The 8,192-nt window shown below is 35.3% G+C and overlaps 1 long non-coding RNA gene across 1 annotated transcript; it reads left to right on the plus strand.

The window, feature by feature from the left end:
- The first annotated feature begins 2,243 nt into the window (after positions 1–2,243).
- LOC121420457 lies at positions 2,244–7,458 on the plus strand. The gene is made up of 4 exons (XR_005970761.1): positions 2,244–2,380; positions 4,287–4,416; positions 5,045–5,157; positions 6,974–7,458. It is a non-coding gene; the product is annotated as an uncharacterized LOC121420457 (long non-coding RNA).
- The last annotated feature ends 734 nt before the right edge of the window (positions 7,459–8,192 follow it).

Below are 8,192 nucleotides of genomic sequence, written 5' to 3' on the forward strand. Positions count from 1 at the left end.
GAACGAATCATTCTAAAGGTGTTGTGACTATAATAAAGAAACAGGATAACATGGAAATACTCGAAACTTTTGTGAAAATCGACGGAAGGGCAATTGCTGTAAGATTAAGTAATAAGAAAAAAGTATACTTTCTTCTTAATGTTTATGCCCCAACTATTAAATCTGAAAAAGAAATATTTTTCAAGATAATGTATAACTGGATAAGAGATATAAAACAAAAGGGTGATTTACTCGTATTTGGAGGTGATTGGAACTGTGTACAAGATCCCAAGCTTGATACCCAAGGTTGTTCACAGGCTTATAAACAAATTAAAGGGTTACAAAATATCCAGAATAAATTTAGTCTAAGTGACGTATGGCGAAAATGGTATCCACTCGGAAAACAATTTACCTGGCGTCAATTATCGTTAGGGATATCATCTCGACTTGATTACTGGTTGATTTCTTCATCATTGTATTGTAATGTTCAAAGTACTGATATCAGACCTGCAATCAAGTGTGATCACTGTGCCATATCACTAAAATTAAGGATAGAAAGTGTTACGAGAGGAAAGGGGACATGGACCTTTAATAATTCATTATTATATGATTCCGTCTATAAGAAACATATTAAGTGTATTATAAACTCTACATTATTTCAATGCTACATGTATATGAATGCAAGAACCAAATGGGATATGTGTAAAATAAGGATTAGAGAGTTTACCATGCAATTCGCCAAGCAAAAACAAATTGAAAAGATGGAATGGTATAAAAGAACGTACGAAAAGTACATGTTATTGTGCAGGAAAGTTGACAGTGGAAATTATGAAAGAAACGACATAGCAAGAATGAACGATCTGAAAACAGATATTGAAAAATGGTATGCACATAGATGTAGGGGCGCATGTGTAAGATCTCGCGAACGGTGGATGGAATCTTGCGAAAGATCTAACAAGTATTTTCTCAATTTAGAAAAGAAAAATGGAAAACAAAAAGAAATTGACTGTATAAATAAAAATGGAAAAATCATTACTGGTTATGGAAACGTTATTAAAGAAATAGCAAATTATTACAAAGACTTATACTAAAAAAAGTCTTCAAGAGTACATTCCGAAATAAAAAAAGTACCTAAAAATACAAATTTAACTACTCGTTCTGAGGATGATGCACTGGCTTGTGAAGGCTTAATAACAGAAAAGGAATGTTTTGAAGCGTTAAAAACAATGAGAAATAACAAATCCCCTGGCAGCGATGGACTAACTGCAGAATTCTATCGGTGCTTCTGGGATGATTTGAAGTATATGTTGATCGATAGTTTAAACGAAGGCTTTGAAAGTCAAGAGTTGTCTGAAAGCCAGAAACAGGCTGTCATTAAATTGTTGCATAAAAAGGTGACAAGAGAGTAATAGACAACTGGAGACCAATTTAATTGTTGAACATTGACTACAAGATCCTTGCAAAAGCACTTTGTAAAAGATTGTATGCTGTGCTAGAAAACATCAGATCTCTGCAGATCAGACTGGTTATTTAAAACAACGTTCCTCTGTACAAAACATCCGCCTTGTTTTAGATACTATGAATATTGTCACTACAAGAACTCCCCAGGGATTTTAATTTTTCTAGACTTCAAGAAAGCATTCGATAACTTAAGTCACAAATTCCTTTTTTTGTTACTAGATAGACTGAGTTTTAAAGAAACTTTTAAAGTTTGGGTTAAAATTCTTTATAACGATGCGATAGGGAAGGTAATTAATGATGGTTGGGTCTCCAAAGAATTCAAAATAGAGCAAGGTGTGAGGCAGGGTTGCCCTTTATCAGGTCTCCTCTTTATACTGGTCGCCGAAGTCATGGCAGTGAGAATAAACAAAATGCTTACATTCATGGAATTCAAATTCCCTCAGAAAATCCAGTCATGCCGGTTGGTATTGTTCAAGAGAATGTCGTCATGTCACAATTGGCAGATGATGCTGTTATATTTGTAAACTCTGTAGAGTCGAGAAATTTGGCTTTGAAAGAAGTTGAAACGTTTGGTCTTTTAGGCTTATGTCGAAAGGGTGGGTGCTGTCGCGTTAGGGTGCGTCAACGCGAACGCGAAGATTCGTCCAAAGCCCCCCCCCAGTTTGGCCGAAAGGGTGCGTTGGGAGCGTTAGGGCGCGTCAGTGTCGACAACGCCCCCAAATGGCACAACCGGGGGGCTTTTCCCGAACCTTCGCGTTCAGTACATTTTTATTTTACAAATCGTCTTGAACGAGGTTCGCTGACTAATTAGGCCACGCCCACTCCCAAAGTTTTGATAAAAATGTAAAGTTTGTTTGATGTTTTCGCCGCGACGATTCGAAATGAAACGAAGAAATTAGCAGAAGTGAAGGTCACCGGAGAGGTGAATGAGGATTTTACCGTAAGTAAAACCATTCAAAATGTCGTTCATATTATATGTAAGGTGATGAATAATTTGTGGTGCGTAATTATCAATTGAATTACAAGAAAAGATAATCTTCTGGCAGGAACCCTGTCGATACGATCGACAAACTTGACAGTACATAATCCAGTCTAGTCCCATACCCGTGTTTCTGTGTCTGCAGAACTAAGTATCTGACTGAGGTCCACACAACGACCCATCGCGACCCTGTCCATACACGTTTTTATGATCCACACAGGGCTGTAATTTTGCTAAGAGAAATCTTTATATTGTTTTACCTTTATGACATTCGGCATTATCGTGATATAGGGAACCACCGTTCACTTCATACAGCAGCGCTTTATTCAGTCACACGCGCACGCACTACCCTATTTCCACCTCCATTCACTTTGTACACAAGTGCGCGTACACAAATCTACGAGTGGTTCCCAAAACCACGATTTGGCCTGACATTCTATATTAAAAATCATAATTTTTCTTTTCCTTTGGTTTTGTATTGATTTTGTTGCTTGGTGTGGTCGGGGATATCCTCGATTACCAGTGTGTGCAATAGATGTACACAAATCCAATGTGGCCATCCCAATTCTGTGTTACAGTCATTGGAATTGGACAGGAGCTAAATCACATATTGATAGTGTGAGTGATAAATTGGATATTCTCAACTTATTTAGCATATAGGCTTAGCGAACACAAGTCAAACGAAATGGAGGCACTCGACAGCAGGCGAGGATTCAGGGGGGAGTTATGTGGCAGAGGTGCGTTCACACCCAATCAAAATCTAGATATTATAAGTTTTAAATGGTGCACCCGTGGCAGTAGACCAAAAGCTTCGGTCCCTGTTTTGCTGGTTGTTCAGCTGAACTCCGTTGGCTTCACTCACCAAATACAGAGACCGAAGTTCTAGCGCGATCTGTACAGGGGACTCAATGGCCATATGTTTACGTACTTAAGATCGGATAAAAAGGGGAAGTGAATTTGCGCGACAGCCGAGGTAAGTCACTGTTTTGTTCCTTTTAACTTCAATTTTCTCCGTTTTGGGGAATTATTGCCAAGAGGGAATATAAATTTGCATTTTGGTCGCGTTAATTTTCAAAATTGTTATTCATTAAAGACAAAATTGAAGAGCCCCGACGGGGGGATTTTGCATTGTAAGTCCCCTAATGGTGGCTGCACAATAGCAAGCCGTCTGTGTATGAGGAGAAATAAAAAAAAATGTTTAAAAACTCCTCGAAACAGACAGCTGCCAGCTGTCTAGCTATCGTGCAGCCACCATTATGGGACTTACAATGCGAAATCCCCCAGTCGGGGCTCTTCAATTTTTCAATTTTATTTTTCATTTTTATCGTACCACATAAAGTTAGAGTCTAGATCTAGTCAAACCTAACCTTAAATAGCACGTAAAGGTACTTAAAGGTCCATTCATTAAAACAAAAATAAAGGGGAATATGCAATGGATCTCATCAAGCCCAAGTATTTTTTTGCCTTTGAATCTCATAATAAAGTACTATTGAACAAAGTCCAGTAAATTAAACCAGCAAGGTATCCATGTGCTATTGGGTTAGAAAAAACTTTTATTTTAATTCAAAAATATATTAATGACAAAAATGTTTTATTATTTGTATGATTAATATGTTAATGACTGTCTTGCTTATAATCAAGTGGAAATTATATGAATTAACAAGAATTAATTGTTGACCGATTGTTGGTCGATTCTAGAAATTTCAGGATAATACAACAAGAAAGAAAAATGATTGGTATATTTGAATCATTCCCCTTTATAAAATGTCAACAATATTCATAGAAAGTGCAATATTTTTCAATGATCACTGTGTCAATCTACATATTTCTTTGTTATATCAATGTAATATTAATGTTCTAATTTCAGACTGGAACTAGAGAGCTTGGCTCTGACTGGTCTACTACAGCAAGGAATGTGCCAGGGGCCAATCTGATGAACATGTGGCAGAAGATTTGGCAATGGGTGAAGAAACACTGAGATTGAAATGCAACCACAGGTAACATGTAGACTAGTAAAATGCTATAATGATGACAAAAAAATGAAGGATATTGTTTAGGTTGCAGAATGTTAAATCATTAAAACCCACATCAATGATAATGAAATCGCACTGTACCAGATTTTAAAGTCAGTTTGTAATGTAGACATTACATAGACATGAAAGACCATGACCATGCAAAAAATCATCCAGATGGTCATTTTTGTACATGGTTTTGGAAAACAGTGCGGGAGCTGAAAAACATAAAAATTACCATTTGGTCATGATTTTTTGCATGGTCGCTCACTTTAAAAACTCTACAGTTAACATGCGACCCCAGCTTTGCTTTGCGTAGCCCCTACTCACACCCCTCAATCCATTTTTCACTACTTGCTCATGTGTATGTACATACAAGCTACATTACGAGGAATAATTTCTCTAAGTTTCTCAGCCAGAGCATATGTCATTTACTATTTTTATTTTTGATTAACATAATAAAAGCTTGAACCCTTTGTTTACCCCCTTCTATATGAATTCTGGTAATCAAAAGATGTTTTATTTCCTGTTTTTAGACATGTACATATACATGTGAGAAGAAATACAAGATTGTGGCAAATATTTTAATTAGTTCAATACTCTTTTCCTTCAGGTGGAGGCTTCACCCAAACTTTTCAGACGGATGCGAGATACAAAGTTACCCAAGTATAAATGGTTGAAGGTTTTGGAGAGCCAGACAAGAAGGCAGGAAATGTGATGTCACTTGTAAGTTAAAACACTCTTAAGTATGACTGCCTCACTTTGGCGAAGAAAGTAGTCACATTAAAAAAAATTAAATTACCAGTACTGTTCTCTTCTTTATTTGGTCTTCTAGCAGTCAATATTTGAAAACAGTGACATCTATAAGTCTATAAGATAATAAGTGCTTAGATGCTTAAATGATTAATGATGATATTTCTTGGACAGTTGTAAAACATCCAATATCAATCAATGCTAGATGCTGTGACTTGCTTTCTATTGCCAAAGTAGTAAATGAATGTTCCATTGTTCTGCATTCCTATTAGAACCCCCACACACCATCACCCTCTGCTTTGTCAGCTAGGAACACTGCAAAATTACCCAAAAAAGAACACAATTTTTTTTATATCTCTTGTAGGCCTGTATAAATCAGATAAATTTAATGACTACAAAAGCAGTCATTAAACCTCACTTATTCAAATGATCTTGGTAGGGGGGGGTGGCTCAGGATCTTGCCTGTAGATTGTGCACTCACTTCAGAAATCAGCAGGTTGGTTCTGAATCACGAAATAAAAAACAAATGTGATAATTTTGGATTTTGACTCCCTTTATTTTGGTATTAATGAGAAAAACTCAAGTCATTAAAATCAATTGTGTATACATGTACATTTTAATTTTTTTCTTATGCATTTTTTTTTTCGTTGTTTAACGGGGGGCTCGACATTTTTCGCGATAAATCAGCTGCTCAAAGTTTTTTTAATGTGTCGCTCGCTGACTTTTTACTTTCAAGACTCTCGCGCAACTTTTGAGACCAAAATTGTGACCCCCAGGTACGCGTTTCCGAAATTACGCAACATTTCGTAAGTGCATGCAGACCCAAAATTGCTCAAAAACATGAATTTGTGTACAAATCCAATGCAAATAGTGTTTTTAGCCAAAATTCATAAAATGTATCATTATTTTTCCTTTTACTGCTTAAAATCATTTAATTTTATCTTGTCTATGGTAAAAATAAAGTCCCGAAAATTTCCATTGAAAACACAATGAAAAGCAAAAAGTCATAAAACAAAGAAATACATAAGAAATTTAGAAAACAATAGAATACATAAGAAATAAATGTGATGTGTACATTTTTGAAAAATAAATTTGATCAGATGCCTATCTAGAGTATGTGAAACAAAAATGAGCATTTTAGGGGCTTTATTTTACTAATAAGCCAGTTCGTAGTTCCTTTCTGCGCATGATCAAAAGATTCTATGCATGATCAGAAGAAGGTCATTTGTACTAAAGTGACATGGTGCTTTAAAATCTAATGAGATAAGCACCAACTTTGATGTCTTGATTATTCATATATTCTTTTGAATTGTCATTTTCATTTTCATCCACAAAAAACAACAATGCTTCCACGAACGACTGGTATTTCACAGTTTGCAAAGTACATTGTGCAACATGCTAAGATATGCATTCAAAGTAGGAATGCAACAAATGCCTTCATTACGTGTTCATTTGTGTGCTATTCTAGTCACCTGGTCTATTCAATTTCTTCATCCTGCTATGTAAGGCAAGCTTACGTAATATCTTGCTTTGAAATCTGCCTATCATGATGAAAGAAATGAAAGGTCATTTGACCAAAATTGTCCACGAAGTAACTACGAACTGGTCTATTAGAGCAAACTTATGATTTTACGCATAAATTTTCATAATCAATGAGCAGTGAGATTTTTCGCAGAATTTTAACAGCGATAATTAAATGAGGAATAAATGACTTTGGTATCAATAATCATGGAAATTAATATCTTTATTAATAAAATATCACATGCTCTATAAATTAATTCCATTTCAGTTACTTCAATAAACATGAACAGCAGCAGGAGCAACAACAGCATCAGCAGCCGAAACCTCAACTGCAATAAGAGATGCAGCAACCGCACCGACAACATCAAGAGCAACAGCAAAAATACCTACATGTATTACAGCAGAAATGCAACAATCACATTGGCAACATCAACAGCAGCAGGAGCTCCAACAACCATGCAGGGAACATCGCGCGCAACATAAATAACTTCATCAAGAGATGCAACAACCACAGTGGTAAACATCAACAGCAGTAGCGACAACGACAGTAGAAACAAAGCCAATGTCAAGGATTAAGCAATCATACAGGAAACAACACAAGCGGCAACATCAATAAATGCATCAGGGGATGCAACAGCCATACTTGTAAACAGCAGCAGTAGCAGCGATGACAAGAGCAACCACACAGGCAACACCTTGAGCAACATCAGTAGCAATGCACCAGCAATGAAACAATCACACCAACAACACCAAGAGCAGCAGCAAAAAGAAAATAAATTCCAGCAACCATGATGACAACAGCAGCAGCAACACCAACAACACTAATGAATGTTGAAAAACTTGTACAAAAGTCAATGACACCACAGTTTTTTTTTTTGAATTTATTGGACATTATTGATTAAAAAATGCACAATGATTTATTCAGGTTGAAGAAAATTATGTGTGAAAAAATTGTGTACATTTGAAGATGTTTCCTGTGTATTGAATAATATTTATGAAAATATAGTTTTTATAGATGAAAATATGATTCTTGAAATGTCTACTTTTTATTTGTCATTGACTAAAGATAAATACATTTTCTTTGAATTTTCTTAATGAAATGAAAAAAAGGAATTTATTCAAATGTTATCATTATTATCATCGTTCTTATCTTTATTATTATTATTATTATCACTATCATTATTACTATTATTATTATTATTGATATTATTATTATTATCATTATTATTCTTATCATTATTGTTATTATTATTATCGTCATCATTAAGTATTATTTTTCTCATTATTATTATAATTATCATTATCATTATTTTTTTATTATTATTATGATCAATAGCACTAGTAACATGTTAGTATTTGGATTAATTATTATAATTATTGTAATTAAAATCATTCCTTCATTTTTGTCTCACCTGCGAAGCAAAGTGAGACTATAGGCGCCGCTTTTCCGACGGCGACGGCGGCGTCAACATCAAATCTTAACCTGA

The sequence above is a fragment of the Lytechinus variegatus genome, chromosome 8 (assembly GCF_018143015.1).
Source record: "Lytechinus variegatus isolate NC3 chromosome 8, Lvar_3.0, whole genome shotgun sequence".
In the NCBI taxonomy this organism is placed as follows: domain Eukaryota; kingdom Metazoa; phylum Echinodermata; class Echinoidea; order Temnopleuroida; family Toxopneustidae; genus Lytechinus; species Lytechinus variegatus.